The 18,269-nt window shown below is 41.8% G+C and overlaps 1 protein-coding gene across 3 annotated transcripts in view; it reads left to right on the forward strand.

Annotated features, from left to right (window-relative positions):
• LOC124802971 (F-box only protein 22-like) overlaps nt 1-18,269 on the forward strand; it is a 219,274-nt gene that overhangs the window by 84,208 nt on the left and 116,797 nt on the right. The gene's annotated exons all lie outside the window — the stretch shown is intronic.

Here is an 18,269-nt window from a genome sequence, read left to right on the forward strand (position 1 = left end):
ATTGGAAATACTGTTCTTGTAATACTATTCATAAAAATATAAAATTTTGTCATGGTTTTCCTATGTAACTCTTAACATAATGTTGCTTTTTAATAGAAGTACTTAAATATAAGTGACAAATTTTAAATGAAAGTTATAAGCAAGATAAAAATATTTAAATCAATACTTGTGAATTACACTAATCATGACAGCAATCATGACCACAGTGTTGAAGAGGTGAGTACAGTATAATTACATATTTAATAGCTCCACTGTGCTATAGACAATTTTTACCCCAAAATCTCGCTTCACCTGGTTATATCTTCATTGGTTCTAAATAATTTATCTTCGATTGTGGTACTTTCAGTTTATCAAATAAATGGGTAATTTTTTACCCTGAATTCTCTCTATAAAATGTAAACTCTTAAATTATGAATTACAATCTGTTTTGCAGAACAACATTGCAAACAAATGTTTGTAAAGAGGTCAGGCATGTTACCTCTGTTCTTTAATGAGATATTGAACAAAACAACTTAACTTTACAGAAAATGCCCTACCTGAAATGTTGACTTTAGCTGTGATATGACAAAAGTAGCAGATGCATGGTTGTTTCTGTTTCTGATATTCTCCAAAAGTATAATAAATATCTATAAAGAATGTGATTCACCATATAGGGAAGATGTTGTGTCCCAGACAGATACTTTCTTTGAAAGTAGACCACACACTCACATTCACGCAAACACATCTCACACATGCATAACCACTGTTTCTGGTCACTGAGGCTGGACTATGAGAAACTGTGCATGGTGGGAGAAGCAATCTGGGTTGTGGGTGTGAGGAGGAGGCTGGGGTGGGATAGTGATGGGAGGCAGTAAAGTGTTTGTTGTGGAAGCATGCAGGGACATGGTACAGGCAAGGTGGGGCAGCTAGGTGCAGTCCCCAGGTGGAGGAAGGGGCAGGGGGGGGGGGGGCTGTGTTTGCATTGGTGAAATAGAAGGCTGTGTAGTGTTGCAGTGGAGGGAAGGAGATAAGAGGCTAATGAATGTTGAGACCAGGGGGATTATGGGGAAATAGGATATAGTGCAGGGAGAGTTCCCACCTGTGCAGTTCAAGAGAGCTGGTATCGACAGGAAGAATCCAGGTAGCAGAGGCTGCAAAACAGTCATTGAAGTGAAGAACATTGTGTTGAGAGATATAGTCAGCGACTGCGTAGTCCAGCTTTGTGTTCGTCACAGTTCGTTGGTGGCTATAAACGCAGACAGACAGCTTATTAGTTGTCTTGGCCACCTTAGCTTATAGACCATTTGACTACTTCCACAGGTAGCCCTGCCTTTGATGGGGTAGGTGATGCTTGTCACCAGACTGGAGTGGGTTATGGTGGGAGGATGTATGGGACAGGTCTTGCATCTAGGTCTGTTACAGGGATATGAGCTGTGAGGGTGAGGCGAGGGGTTGGGAATAGGAGTAGAGTAGAGATGGAAGAGGATATTGCATGGGTTCTGTGGGCAGTGGATACCACTGTGAGAAGAGGGGTAGGATAGTGAGTAGGACGTTCCTCATTTCGAGGCATGAGAGAGAGGTAATTGAAATTCTGGTGGAGAATGTGATTCGGTTGCTCCAGTCCTGGATGATACTGAGTCATGAGGGGAATGTTCCTTTGTGGCCGGATGGTGGGGACTCTGGGAGATGGTGGGTGACTGGACAGATAAGGCATGGGAGATCTGTTTCCTTACAAGGTTGGTCTGCAAAGGCCTCCGTGAGACCCCTGATACATTTGGAAAGGGCCTGCCTATCACTACAGATGTGACAACTGCAGGTGGCTGAGATTTATGGAAGGGCAGCCACTTAATTGTTAATAGGTCCTTTATACAGGATCATACATGGCTGGTTTCATGATGATTTAATCACATCCTCAGGTGTATACATCTATAAAAAACATAATGAGAATTAGAAAATATAATAATGGTTAAAATAAGGCAATTAAACCAGAAAGATAGGGGAAAAAATATTCAGGTAACTAATTTAACATTGGGTCATTAAAGATACTCAGTCTCCCAACATTTGGATGGTGTCTGTATTGTCAGAATCACTTAAATTGGATGGCTACAAAATGAAACATCTAAAATTCCAATAGTTAACAGCTGCAGGATGTGTCAGGAGCACTGGGAGCTGCAGGTATGGACCTAGAAAGGTGTTAAAGTAAGACCCCAGAACAAAACTATATACAGAATTTAATCTGCATTTGAACAGGAAAATAAAGACTCACTGGTGATGAAAATTCAACACATGACCTTAAAAGCCTCATGTTGGAGACATGATTATGACTGAAGTAGGAAGCCAGGCAACCAAACAGCCCTGTTGACTTAGTGTTATTTAAACTGCTGGCGCGCGTTGCGTCCGAGAGAAGTGGCCAACAAGAAGTATGGAAATATGCTGCTAGAGCGTGCCAAGATGGAGACAGAAGAAACCGGATTACGTATCAATTGAAGGCTGGGAACTGTTGCAAAATAAAGAGGAGAAAGATAATGAGTAATATAACTAATACATGGAGGGGAATTGCAGGGTGTGCAGTACGCTGCTAAATAGAATTAAAAATTCCTTGATAAAACATTAATTATATAAAAAGATTATAAGTGACCTATAGAAATTGTAACAAACTCAATAGGGGAACAATTAACTGGGTAACACAAAAAAATACATATATGGGCTGACAAAGGAATCTCAGACTGCAAAGACCAGTATGAAAAAAGAAAAAGTTAAACGGTACATGAAGAAAGAGCTTACGGTGGGAAATTAAGGGAGAGGGGAGGGCATAGGCTGTTGAAATTTGAGAGGATGCCGTAATGTCCAAGTTTCGACTGGCCATTCAGGGGTAGTCAGGAAATGGAGGGAGTGCAAAATGTGGACCTACTCCAGAACAGAGGAAACCACTCAGCCTGCAAGATCCTGGCAATTGCAGAGGGTGGGATTATTGGTAGTTGGGAGCTCCAATGTTAGGCTCGTTACGGGGACCCTTAGGGACTTGGCTGACAAGAAGGGTAAGAAATCTAATGTGCACTCCGTGTGCATACCGAATGGGGTCATTCCAGATGTGGAAAGGGTCCTCCCGGATGCCATGAAGAGCACAGGGTGCAGCCAGCTGCAGGTGGTGGCTCACGTTGGTACCAATGATGTATGTCACTTTGAATCAGAAGAGATTCTCTCTGGTTTCGAGTGGCTAACAGAAGTGGTAAAGGCTGCCAGTCTTGCTTGCAAGATGAAAGCAGAGCTACCATTTGCAGCATAGTCAACAGGACCGATTGCGCACCTCTGGTACAGTGCAGAGTGGAGGGTCTGAATCAGAGGCTCAGACAGTTCTGTGACCGTGTAGGCTGCAGATTCCTCGACTTGTGCCAAAGGATGGTTGGGTTTCGGGCTCCACTGAATAGGTCCGGTGTCCACTGTAAGCAGGAGGCGGCTACATGGGTAGCAGGGGCTGTGTTATGTGGACTGGGCAGTTTTTTAGGTTAGAGGGTCTCGGGAAAACACAAGAAGGGCTTCAGTCGCAAAGGGTCCGGCTGAACACAGGAAGAACGTAGATACAGGAAACATTGGTATAACAGCTGTAAATTGTCGTAGCTGAGTTGGAAAAGTACCAGAGTTCCAAGCGCTAATAGAAAGCACTGTTGCTCCAATCGTTATAGGCACTGACAGCTGGCTAAAGCAGGATATAAGCTCAGCCAGAATTTTTGCGAAGAACCTAACAGTGTTCCGAAAGGATAGGCTAAACATGGTTGGTGGTGCCATGTTTGTTGCTGTCAGAAGTAGTTTAACTTGTCGCAAAATTGAAGTAGATACTTCCTGTGAGTTAGTATGGGCAGAGGTCATTGTTGGCTACCGGAATAAAATAATAATTGGATCCTTTTACCGACCTTCCTATTCAGATGATACAGTTGTTGAAAGGTTAAAAGGAAACTTAAGTTTGATTTCAAACACGTACCCGACTCTCACGATAATAGTTGGTGCTGACTTTAATTTACCCTCGATATGTTGGCGAAAATACATGTTTAATTCCGGAGGTACGCATAAAATATCATCCGAAATTGTGATAAACGCATTCTCTGAAAATTCTTTCGAGCAGTTAGTTCATGAACCCACGCAAATAGTAAATGGTTGTGAAAACACACTTGACCTCTTACCAACAAATAATCCTGAGTTAATAATGAGCATCAAAACCGATTCAGGGATTAGTGAATACAGAGCTGTCGTAGTGAGATTGAATAATGTAATCCCCAAATCCTCGGAAAATAAGCGAAAAATATACCTGTTCAAAAAAGCAGATAAAAATTCACTTGACACCTTTCTGAGAGACAATCCCACTCACTTCAAATCAATAACATAAATGTAGACCAGATTGGCTTAAATTCAAAGAAATAGTATTGGCAGCAATTGAGAGATTTATACCAAATAAATTAACAAACGACGGAGCTGATCCTCCTTGGTACACAAAACGGGTTAGAACATTGTTGCAGAAACAATGAAACAAACATGCCAAATTTAAACAGATGCGAAATCCGCTACATTGGCGATCTTTTACAGAAGCTCGAAATGTAGCGCGGACTTCAGTGCGAGATGCCTATAACAGTTTCCACAACGAAACTTTGTCTGGAAACCTGGCAGAAAATCCAATGAGATTCTGGTTGTATGTGAAGTATGTTAGCGACAAGAAACAATCAATGCCTTCTCTGCATGATAGCAATGGAGATACTATCAAAGACAGTGCTGCCAAAGCAGAGTTACTAAACACAGCCTTCCGAAATGCCTTCACAAAAGAAGACGAAATAAATATTCCAGAATTTGAATCGATAACAGCTGCCAACATGAGTAACATAGAAGTAAATATCCTCTGAGTAGTGAAGCAACTTAAATCACTTAATAAAAGCAAGTCTTCTGGTCCAGACTGTGTACCTATTAGGTTCCTTTTGGAGTATGCTGATGCATTAGCTCCATACTTAACGATCATGTACAACCGTTTGCTCGACAAAAGATCTGTACCCAAAGACTGGAAAGTTGCACAGGTCACACCAGTATTCAAGAAAGGTAGTTGGAGTAATCCACTAAATTACGGGCCCATATCGTTAACGTCGATATGCAGCAGGATTTTAGAACATATATTGTGTTCGAACATAATGAATTACCTCGAAGAAAACGGTCTATTGGCACACAGTCAACATGGGTTTAGAAAACATTGTTCTTGTGAAACACAACTAGCTCTTTATTCACATGAAGTGCTGAGTGCTATTGACAAGGGATTTCAGATCGATTCTGTATTTCTGGATTTCCGGAAGGCTTTTGACACTGTACCATGCAAGCGGCCCGTAGTGAAACTGCGTGCTTATGGAATATTGTCTCAGTTATGTGACTGGATCTGTGATTTCCTGGCAGAGAGGTCACAGTTCATAGAAATTGACAGAAAGTTATCGAGTAAAACAGAAGTGATTTCTGGTGTTCCCCAAGGTAGTGTTGTAGGCCCTTTGCTGTTCCTTATCTATATAAACAATTTGGGAGACAATCTGGGCAACTGTCTTCGGTTGTTTGCAGATGACGCTGTTCTTTATCGACTAATAAAGTCATCAGAAGATCAAAACAAACTGCAAAATGATTTAGAAGAAATATCGGAATGGTACAAAAAGTGGCAGGTGACCTTAAATATCTAAAAGTGTGAGGTCATCCACTTGAGTGCTAAAAGGAACCCGTTAAACTTCGGTTACACATTAAATCAGTCTAATCTAAAAGCTGTAAATTCAACTAAATACCTAGGTATTACAATTACGAACAAATTAAATTGGAAGGAACACACAGAAAATGTTGGGGCGAAGGCTAACCAAAGACTGCGTTTTATTGGCAGGACACTTAGAAAATGTAACAGATCTACTAAGGGACTGCCTACACTACGCTTGTCCATCCTCTTTTAGAATACTGCTGCATGGTGTGGGATCCTTACCATATAGGACTGACGGAGTACATTGAAAAAGTTCAAAGGAAGCCAGCACATTTTGTATTATTGCGAAATATGGGAGAGAGTATCACAGAAATGATACAGGATTTGGGCTGGACACCATTAGAAGGAAGGCGTTTTTCGTTGCGACAGAATTTTCTCACGAAATTCCAATCACCAACTTTCTCCTCCGAATGCGAAAATATTTCTTTGACACCGACTTACATAGGGAGGAACGATCACCACAATAAAATAAGGGAAATCAGAGCTCGTACGGAAAGATATAGGTGTTCATTCTTTCCGCACGGTATGCGAGGCTGGAATAATAGAGAATTGTGAAGGTGGTTCGATGAACCTTCTGCCAGGCACTTAGAAATGTGATTTGCAGAGTATGCATGTAGATGTAGATAAAGAATATTGCCTTTGTTACCATTACATAAGATCCTTAAATTAGCGGTCAGATTGGAAATAAAAGAATTTGAAGTCATTTTGACTATTTTTTGACCATGACGGTCTCGAGAGATATGTAAAGGTTTTTGTAAATTACTGCTCCCAGTCACAAACTTTGTCAACGATCGTATTACTTATTTATTTAGCGACATGTTTCGAGGGTTATACCTCATCTTCAGGCTAAATGGCATTACCGAAACAACTTTACAATAAGGTCATACTGATGTTACATAGTCTTTTCGACCACAGCATTTACGAAAAGACTATGTAACATCAGAATTACCTTATTGTAAAGTTGTTTTTGTAATGCCATTTAGCCTGAAGATGAGGTATAACCCTCAAAACATGTTGCTAAATAAATAAGTAATACAATAGTTGACAAAGTTTGTGACTGGCAGCGGTAATTAGAAAAAGAAAAAGAAACCTTTACAGATTGGAAATAGTATGTCCAGTATCATGTAGGTGAGTGGTAAGCACAGATTGAGAACCCTTGTGGCCCAGGTGTTTCTTAAACTCAATTAGGAAACTACTTCCTGTTTACCTATTGTAGGGGTCTGGACAGTTATTACAAAAAATGGGTAGATACCTGTAGAATCAAATTTATTGAATCTGAAGTGCTCGTTATGAGAGAATTTGAAACCAATACCCCTGGGAATAAAGAAAGGCTGGGGAAATGCCTTTTGCTTTTAACTGCTTACCTGTTTCTTCGGAAATATTCCAATAATGGGTTTTCCTATGGAAAGATATTTGTTTGTTTGTCTTTTACTGTTGTGAGAGTAATTTGCCACTGGGGAGGAGAAAGAATGGGTTGACTTTCTTTTGGATGCCCTTGTTGATATGAATAATGAAATCAGACTTGTGTCCGTTAATGTTAGCAGTGTACTTAATAGTGATGAGTTCTCAGTTACAGGTTTCACCTGAGAGAGGAACAGTGTGCAGTCTATAAAGGAGGGACATGAAAGCAGTCTTTTTACACCTGAGAGGGTGGCTGGGACTTTGATGGATCACCATGTCCATGGCAGATGGTTTTCTGTAAATTTCAAATTTAGTCTTTAGTGTCTCATGGTAATCAACATATTTGGATAAGTGTGTGAACTGCGAGGACTGTGTCAAATTGTAAACTGAATGCTAGTATGTAACTTACTTAGCTTGTTGATGATCTCTCAATCCTCATTTGGATCAGTGTAAAGTAGCTGCTTATGGTCAACATATTGGTACCAGGCCAGTGTTTTATTTGAAATTGATGTAAATTGGTTGACTAGATTGTTCTCCAAATTGCTAATGAAGATGTTAACAAGACAGGACGACACAGGAGAGCCCATAGCTGGCCCTTGTTTTTGTAGGAAAAAATGATCACCAAACAGAAAATAATTGAATTTAAGGACCAGATCTAGTAATTGAATGACTTCATTAATCTCCATAGCAGGACAGCCACTAAGGGAGAGGAAATTATTATAATGATATTACGGACCTGGTCAACTGTTATTGACATGTACATATTTTTGATGTCCAAAAATACCATGATAGTGCCCAGGGGAATAGTTAATTGTGAAACATTACTGATTAGCTGCTCTCTGTTATGGATAATAAGTCAAACTGGATGTTTGAAATGCTAATTTGAATTATTTAAAAGTTTCTCAGCTTGGAAACCCACCCCTTTGCTAGATTACCAACTGGGCTTATAGGCAAATGGTCCTTATGGAGCTTGACTGTGGACCAAATTTTGTTGCCATGGGGCACATAGGAAATAAATTTCTTCCACTGGGTCAGGAAAGAATTTTGAGGCTTCAAAAAACTTTTTTAAAGTCACCAAGAATTTTGCAGTAGAATCGAAATGGAATTTATCAATTTGGCTTTCAGTAAAAAAACTGTGAACTTTATTTACGTACTCTTTAAAAACAACTGCTGTACTCCCATTATTGGTCCATACAGGTGGAATGTTGCGAGGTTAGGGAGTGTAACTGATTCCGAGAAGTGACACAATGAGTGTTATAGAACAATGCCTTATTTAGTAATATAGTTTCATTTTGGTCAAAATAAATTTCTGTCAAATTACAGACTCTTATGTAAACTTGAAGTCACATTTACTTACTGTTGAGTACTGGAATAGAGGAATTTTTCACATGATTTGCTAATCTTCTTCTGGCGAGTAAGGATAATTCTTTTTCTAAATGGGCACAAATATTCTTCCTTGTGCTCATGGATCCAACTTTATTGTTGACTATCAAACCATTTTGAAAACAGCTCCAAATGTTGTCATTATTCCAGCCATGTTTTTCCATTGTTTGATTGAACCATTTAGAAAGTTTGAGGTGGGCCAATTGGATTTGCATTTTGAGATTGTCCTGTCTTACATTTAGGGACATAATTCCCTGCCCCCCCCCCCCCCACCCCCCACCCCCCACCCCCGGATATAGAAAGAACTTGAACAAGCACAGCCAAAAAATCAGGCAGATACACCCATTTGTTAAATAAATGTTTCACATAGTTGGAATTAGCTTACTGGTAATACAGATCTTATTGAACTTAAAGTTAGCAGTAGTTTTAACAACATGTTTGTTTGAGATTTTAAAACTTATAAAAAGCCCATTTAACCACACAAGACATGTTAAAACATAGGATTTTATGATTTGTGCATGCAGAGTGTAGATACATAATACAAATATTTTAAAACGTTTTAAAGCCATTAAAATCTTCTAACTTCTGGTAGTGCAGTAACTGTTAATAGTTCCTTTGTTACAGGATCATACACAACCAGTTTCATGATGGTTTAATTGCATCCTGAGGTGCATTGCATTGCTTTACATCTCAAATGTTCCGCTATACGTGCAGTACTTTGTTCTGAAGCGGATAGCCCCATTTACCTCTTACAAACTAATTATTTGTGCTGACAGCTTTCATATTGCTGAGATCTCTCTCCCCCTCTCAGTGTTTATTCTGCCATCACCCATATTTCATGTTGAATGTAGACTATACTGGACATAATAATATCCATGGCTCCAAATACCACCCTCTTCACTCCCAACAATTATGAAAAGGATAGATTGCTACTCACCGTAAAGATGTCACAATGAGTTGCTGACAGGCACAACGAAAAGATTGGAAAATGGATCCACACATGTGTGCGCTTACACACACACACACACACACACACACACACACACACACACACACAAAGGGGGGGGGTAGAGGGAGAGAGAGAGGGAGTACGGAGGGAGGGAGGGAGGGAGTCACACACGCAGGTACGCCTTATGCACACATGACCACTGTCTCCTGTCGATCTAGCTGGAGAGTAAGTCTTTTCGTTATGCCTGTCTGCAACTCAATATGTCGTCTTTACAGTGAGTAGCAATCTATCCTTCTCGTAATTGTTGATATTCCAACCAGAAACCTCATCATTCCCAGTTGTTTTGTTTGAAGCTCTGATCAGCTGATTCAGTTTTGTGTCACAGAAAGCAAATGTGTTCATTGTCTCTACATGAAATCATTGCCAATTTACCTCTACTACCAAAGGCAGTCTTTAAATGTAGATTTTAATTAATTTTTTGTATTGTACTGCAGCCTCCAGTTTCCTTCTACATTTTCTTTTAACATGCCATTGCTACATAAATAGGATGCTGGACTCAAAAATGTTAACTGAACTTTGCATTGCTTGGTTTGCACATCCATTGTTGTTGCAAGAAAACCTTTTCAAATTTGTGATGGTTCTTACAATTTTTGCAGCTTTTATGTCAATGTACTCATTTCTTCCTACAATTATTTCCATCTCTGTCCTTGTTTTCTGTCTACAAACTTGGCAGAGCATCTGAATTTATTTTATGAATGCTGCTTGGTAAATGATACCCAGTGGCTTGAATTTCTGGCCCCGATATACTGTAAGGGAAAATGTTACCCAGTGGCTTGAATTTCTGGCCCCAATATACTGTAAGGGAATATGTAGATATACTCCTCCTTGACAACGTGCTGAGTACCTTTTTATATTGGTCGATAATTAGAGCATTTGTAGATTTAGACAAAGCTTTTGATAAAGTTGATAGGCATACACACTTGGAAGGTAGCAGGGATAAAACAGGGATTGTAAGGTTATTTATAACTTGTACAAAAACCAGACTATAGTTATAAGAGTTGAATGACACAAAAGGAATCAATATTTGAGAAGGAAATGAGGTGGGTTGTAGTCCTTACCCAATGTTATTCAGTCTGTAAAGAGAACCTAGGAGAAATTTGGAATAGGAATTAAAGTTCAAGGAGAAGAAATGACATATTAAATTTGTCGGAGACAGCAAAGAACTTGGAACAATAGTTTAATGAAATGGATAATGTCTTGAAAAGAGGTTATAAGGTATTGCTGAGGGAGTTAGATTGGGAAATGAGATACTAAAAGTAATAGGTGAGTTTTGCTATTTGGGCAGCAAAATAACTGATGATGGCAAAAGAAGAGACGACATAAAATGCAGACTATCTGTAGCAAGAAAAGCATTTCTGAAAAAATAAAATTTATAAACATCTAATACAAATTCAAGGTATGCGTCCCGAGTGTAGCCTTATTTACAAATGAAATGTGGATAATAAGCAGTTCAGACAAGAGAAGAATCGAAGCAGTTTTTGAAATGTGCCACTTCAGAAAGATTCTGAAGAATTGATGGGCTAATTGATTAACTAATGAGGAGATACTGAACCAAATAGAGGAAAGAAAAGATATTTGCTCCACAACTTGACTGAAAGAAGGGTTGTGTTGTTTCCTGACATAGGTTGGAGACAAACAATCAATAAATGTTAAAAGTTGTTGTGGTCTTCAGAGGCCAGCGGCAACGTCAGACGGGACATCCCCAGAAAAGCCGACCACCTCGAAAGGGAAAGCCCCCAGGCTTCAAACGCACAGAAAAGCATCACAGGCCGGTACTAAAGCCGCAAAATGCATGCAGCTAATCGAGGATGGCTTCAAAGTACCTAAAAAGAGACTACACTGCCAAAGCAGTGGTGTCCAGACAAACGCGACCAATGATCACCTCAAATAGGTTCGTGTCCTTCACGGACGCCCCAGAGGAACAAACAACAAGGGAATCCAGTGTAGAACTGAGAGAAAGAACAGTACAAATTCCCCCAATAGTTATTGTTTGGACCGAGGACTTCAAAAGCTTCCGAACACTTTTAAAGGGTGCAACCACGTCTACACTATCACTCCAGGTTGCGGGCAGGGAGACATACAATGTCCACACAAAAACCAGGGAGGACTATGATAGTGTCATGAATGTAGTGAAGGACAAAAGCTGCACTCATACACACATAGCACGAAGCCACTGAGGCTCCTGAAGGTGGTGTTTCGCAAACTTCCCTTTCAGATGGATCCTGACCATCTGAAGGAAGAATTTGAGGACCTAGGATACGGAATTAGGGCGGTATCCTGTATGAAGACACCAAGGACAAATCGGTAAACACCACTGTTCATGGTTGTCCTAGTAGATAACATCGAAAACAGAAAGATATTCCAAGTAACCAGGGTTACGAACATCACTAACGTACAGGTTGAGAAGTTCCGCGGGAAAGGGCGCAGGGCACAATGCTGCTCCTGTCAAGGATTAAACCACGTACCAAGATACTGCACGGTGCCCCCAAGGTGTGTGAAATGCGCTGTGGAGCACCAAAGCAGAGACTGTCCCATACCAAATACAAACACACCCAAGTGCTGCAACTGTGGGCTTGCCCATGTTGCGAGCTACAGGGGGTGCGTGGTTTTTAAGAAGGCCAAAGCCAAACAGTTTAAGAACAACATACCGGCTAGGAATAACAACAAACCCGCTAGGAAAGTTGAAACTGGCGTGAGCTACTCTAGCATCACCAATCCGTGAAATGACGCACACTCAGCCACAGGAGGCAAGCACGCTGATGCGGGAAGTGGAAGCGAGCGGGCCACTGCATCAATGAGCACAGTAAACATGAGTGAGAACGAAATGGTTACGGCCACGGAACACTCACATGTGAACAACACCTCTGTAAACATCGCTGAAGGATTCTGTAAGATGCGCCTCCTGATGACATCAGTAGCTGATCTGGTGAAATCACTACTGCAGCTCCTAGTAACTGCACTTACGACGGCTAACAAGGCCCAACAACACCCAGGAACTAATAACAACCAATGAATAGCACCATCAATGGTTTAACAGTTTGCGCCTGGAACGCAAACGGCATACGCACCCAAGGTGGGGAATTCGGGCAGTTTCTTTGAGACGAGGCAATCGATATATGTCTAGTGTCAGAAACAAAACTTAAGCCTAACATATACGTACGTGTAGCAAATTACACATACCACCACACAGATAGGCTAACACATGGAGGAGGCACTGCTGTATACAGTAAAAACTGCATTAAGCACCATGTTGTGAAACTGCCTCAACTTCGCGCAGTCGAAGCCGCAGCAGTCTTAGTAAAAACATCGTCAGGCGAAAGCACATTCGTAGCGGTCTACCGACCACCAGGCAAACTTCTGGACCCAGCGGACTTTGCGGCGTTGTTGTCCATCCGCGGTAAAATCTTTATTGTGGGTGACCTCAATGCCAAGCATGCCGAGTGGATTTCCAGAGTTACCAACACAAGTGGACATCAACTGCTAATGGTAGTCTGTCGACACAACACAGTCGCCCTGGGGCCGTATGACCCCACCTCCTACCCTGCGAAAGGTGACTGTCCTGATGTGCTTGACATTGCCCTGCTGAAGGGAATGGGCAACCACACAACGGCGACAACTCGAAACGCGCTCTTGTCGGATCACCTCCCGGTGATTTTCGACCTGGAGGTCAAAGGTGAGCTACTGCAGAGCCACCGAAGGCCACTAGGGAAAGTCAACTGGGAGCAGTTCAGAGAGAGCCAGCAAGGCACACTCAATGACATCCCAGACCCCCAGACATAGGTACTTATGAGGCCATCAGAAGATTTAATGCAGCAACTATACAGGCTGTAGAAAATGCATCCCCCAGAGGCCCACAAAGAATGAAAGACTTCTCACGCCAGCTCTCCCCAGAACTATTAGACGCCGTAGCCCACAAAAATAGAGTATTCCGTGAATGGCAGGTGACTAGAAGTCCAGCCACTAAGCGCCTCCTCAACAGGCTCAGGAGAGAGCTGAAAGTGGCGTTGGAGGGACACCGAAATAAGGAATGGGAAGGGAAAATAGCTAGCCTGCAAATAAATGATGGGTCCGCATGGCAAATGACGAAGTACTTCTTAAGGAAAGGTCAAAACATCCATCCCCTACAGTTCGGGGGGGAGGTGATCTGCGAGCCTGACGCCAAGGCCAGGGCCGTGGCTGATGTCTTTGCAGAAAACTTCACACCTGTAGAGGACCCCATTGACGAGGAGCACATACGTTTAGTGCAGCAACGACTCCCAGTTTTTTTCGAGGGGGAAGCAGTAGCAGACATCAAAGAATTCACAGAGGAGGAAGTAGATGCACAACTGAAGCTGCTAAACCTGAATAAAGCCGGTGAGTGCGACCAGCTGGAAATGGCTATACTACTTCAGCTTCCTCAGCCATTTGCCCCACCACCGTGATCTTCAGCATGGAAACATGTGGAGGTGGTTGCCATCAAAAAACTAGGCAAAGACATCAAGCTCCCACAGAATTACAGGCCGATCAGCCTTTTACCGGCAATCTCTAAGATATGAGAGCGCCTGTACTCTAAAAGGCTAATGTTGCATGTAAACGCGGAGGAGCTGATCTCGCTGGAACAATTCGGCTTCCGACGCGCACACATCACCGAGCAAGAGCTGCTACGTCTGGCAGAGGACGCGATGAGTGCCCTGGAGTATGCAGGGGTCGTGCTGCTTGATGTGTCTAGGGCTTTCGACTGTGTATGGCACAAGGGCCTCCTATACAAATTGTTCACACTGGTGGTACTGACTCTACAAGTCGATCTTATCGAGTCCTACCTTAGTGGACGAACGTTCAATGTCCGTGCGGGAGCGGGCATATCCACAGCTAGGCCCATACAGGCGGTAGTGCCGCAGGTTTCTGTTCTCAGACCCCTTCTGTATTCCCTGAACACCTCGGACACTCCAGAGGTCAACAGAGTCTTGCTTGCATTGTATGCGGACGACATCGCGCTGTATACCATAAGCGCACATGCGAACCTCATGAGCCGCTGCCTGCAGATGGCATACGACGCTCTATGCACACGGGCAACAAAGTGGCGCCTTAAATACAATGCCAGCAAAAGTCAGGCAATCATATTCACGAACAAAAAGATCCCCATCGACCTACAGGTGGTGCGGATCATGGGAGACCCCATCCTATGGTCCCGCACTACAAAGTACCTCGGGGTGACCCTCGACAGATGCCTCACGTGGGAGCCGCACATACGGGATATTAGGGGGAAAGCCTATGGAAGATTGAGAACACTTTACCCGATCTTGAACCGAAGTCAACCCTACCCACACGCTGCGGTATTATGCTGTTTCTTACCATTATAAGGCAGGTAATGGAGTATGCGGCAGTCGTGTGGGGCAATGCGGCAGACTGCCACATCTGAAGATTGCAGCACCTGCAGGGTAGAATTCTTAGGATGATCATGAAACTCCTGCGTGGATTCCCAACTAGGGAGCTACATAATATCACATTAGTACAAACAATTAAGGATAGAATTAGACAGACGGCTCGACTTTTCTATGAAAAGTCACAGCAGTCCGAAAATAGGCTTGTCTCGAATCTTGGGAACAAACCACACAGAAGGGGCACAACGAGATGTCCCAACCTGCTAAGGCAGTGAAAAACTGCCACAGAGAAGTTTATTAACCAGCACAAAATGTTCAACACACAGTAGGACCACTTAAAATAAACATTAGAAAGTGCATGTTTAGTGCAAGGCACTTAACTAACCTAGAGATGGTCAGGCACTATCCAATTAGATAAAGAGCAAGCAGATGCAGCTCTCCATGCTTCTCTATCCTGTGCAGGCATCCTCGTCTCCCAGTACCTCTTGCAACCTATGTCCTACTGAATCTGTTTAGTGCATTCATCTCTTGGTCTCCCTCTACGATTTATACCCTCCACGCTGCCCTCCAGTACTAAATTGGTGATCCTTCAATGCCTCAGAATATGTCCTACCAAGCGATCCCTTCTTCTAGTCAAGTTGGGCCACAAACTTCTCCCCAAATTCTGTTCAGTACCTCCTCATTAGTTATGTGATCTACCCATCTAATCTTCAGCATTCTTCTGTAGCATTACATATCGAAAGCTTCTATTCTCTTCTTGTCTAAACTATTTATCATCCATGTTTCACTTCCATACTCCATACAAATACTTTCAGAAACGACTTCATGACACTTAAATCTGTACTCGATGTTAACAAATTTCACTTCTTAAGAAATGCTTTCCTTGCCATTGCCAGTCTGCATTTTATATTTTCTGTACTTCAACCATCATCAGTTATTTTGCTCCCCAAATAGCAAAACTCATTTACTACTTTAAGCGTCTCATTTCCTAATCTAATCCCCGCAGCATCACCCGATTTAATTCGACTACATTCCATTATCCTCGTTTTGCTTTTGATGATGTTCATCTTATATCCTCCTTTCAAGACACTGTCCATTCCGTTCAACTGCTCTTCCAAGTCCTTTGCTGTCTCTGACAGAATTACAATGTCATCGGCGAACCTCAAAGTTTTTATTTCTTCTCCATGGATTTTAATTCCTACTCTGAATTTTTCTTTTCTTTTCTTTCCTTTACTACTTGCTCAATGTACAGATTGAGTAACATTGGGGATAGGCTACAACCCTGTCTCTTTCCCTTCCTAACCAGTGCTTCCCTTTCATGCCCCTCGACTCTTGTAACTGCCATCTGGTTTCTGTACAAATTGTAAATAACCTTTTGCTCCCTGTATTTTACCCCTGCCACTATCAGAATTTGAAAAAGAGTATTCCAGTCAACATTGTCAAAAGCTTTCTCTAAGACTACAAATACTAGAAATGTAGGTTTGCCTTTCCTTAATCTATTTTCTAAGATAAGTCATAGGGTCGGTATTGTCTCACATGTTCCAACATTTCTACGGAATCCAAACTGATCTTCCCCGAGGTCGGCTTCTACCAGTGTTTCCATTCTTCTGTAAAGAATTCATGCTAGTATTTTGCAGCTGTGGCTTATTAAACTGATAGTTCAGTAATTTTCACATCTGTCAACACCTGCTTTCTTTGGGATTCTGAGGGTATTTCGCCTGTCTCATACATCTTGCTCACTAGATGGTAGAGTTTTGTTAGTCCTGGCTCTCCCTAGGCTGCCAGTAGTTGTAATGGAATGTTGTCTACTCCTGGGGCCTTGTTTCAACTTAGGTCTTTCAGTGCCCTGTCAAACTCTTCACGCAGTATCATATCTCCCATTTCATCTTCATCTACATCCTCTTCCATTTCCATAATATTGTCCTCAAGAACATCGCCCTTGTATAGACCCTCTATATACTCCTTCCATGTCTCTGCTTTCCCTTCTTTGCTTAGAACTGGGTTTCCATCAAAGCTCTTGATATTCATGCAGTGCTTCTCTTTTCTCCAAAGGTCTCTTTAATTCTCCTGTAGGCAGTATCTATCTTACCCCTAGTGATATATGCCTTTACATCCTTACATTTGTCCTCTGGCCATCCCTCCTCAGCATTTTGCACTTCCTGTCGATCTCATTTTTGAGACGTTTGTATTCCTTTTTGCCTGCTTCATTTACTGCATTTTTGTATTTCCTCCTTTCATCAATTAAATTCAACACCTCTTCTGTTATCCAAGGCTTTCTATTAGCCCTCGTCTTTTTACCTACTTGATCCTCCGCTGCTTTCACTATTTCATCTCTCAAAGCTACCCATTCTTCTTCTACTGTATTTCTTTCCACTGTTCTTGTCAATTTTTCCCTAATGCTCTCTCTCTGAAACTCTTAACAACCTCTGGTCCTTTCACTTTATCCAGATCCCATCTCCTTAAATTCCCATGTTTTTGTAGTTTCTTCAGTTTTAATCTACAGTTCATAACCAATAGATTGTGGTCAGAGTCCTCATCTGCCCCTGGAAATGTCTTACAATTTAAAACCTAGTTCCTAAATCTCTGTCTTACCATTATATAATCTATCTGACACCTTCCAGTATCTTCAGGCTTCTTCCATGTATACAACTTTCTTTCACGATTTTTGAACCAAGTGTTAGCTATGATTAAGTTATGTGCTGTTCAAAACCCTACCAGGTGGCTTCCTCTTTCATTCCTTACCCCCATTCCATATTCACCTACTACGTTTCCTTCTCTTCCTTTTCCTACTTTCGAATTCCAGTCACACATGACTATTAAATTTTCGTCTCCCTTCACTACCTGAATAATTTCTTTTATCTCATAATACATTTCATCAATTTCTTCATCATCTGCAGAGCTAGCTGGCATATAAACTTGTACTACTGTAGTAGGCGTGGGCTACGTGTCTATCTTGGCCACAGTAATGCGTTCACTATGCTGTTTGTAGTAGCTTACCCGCACTCCTATTTTTTTATTCATTATTAAACCTACTCCTGCATTACCCCTATTTGATTTTGTATTTATGACCCTGTATTCACCTGACCAAAAGTCTTGTTCCTCCTGCCACCAAACTTCGCTAATTCCCACTATATCTAACTTTAACCTATCCATTTCCCTTTCTAAATTTTCTAACCTACCTGCCCGATTAAGGGATCTGACATTCCACGCCTCGATCCGCAGAACCCCAGTTTTCTTTCTCCTGATAATGTCGTCCTCCTGAGTAGTCGCCGCCCGGAGATCCGAATGGGGGACTATTTTACCTCCGGAATATTTTACCCAAGAGGACGCCATCATCATTTAACCAAACAGCAAAGCTGCATGCCGTCAGGAAAAA

This window comes from Schistocerca piceifrons, chromosome 6, assembly GCF_021461385.2.
Source record: "Schistocerca piceifrons isolate TAMUIC-IGC-003096 chromosome 6, iqSchPice1.1, whole genome shotgun sequence".
Lineage (NCBI taxonomy): Eukaryota > Metazoa > Arthropoda > Insecta > Orthoptera > Acrididae > Schistocerca > Schistocerca piceifrons.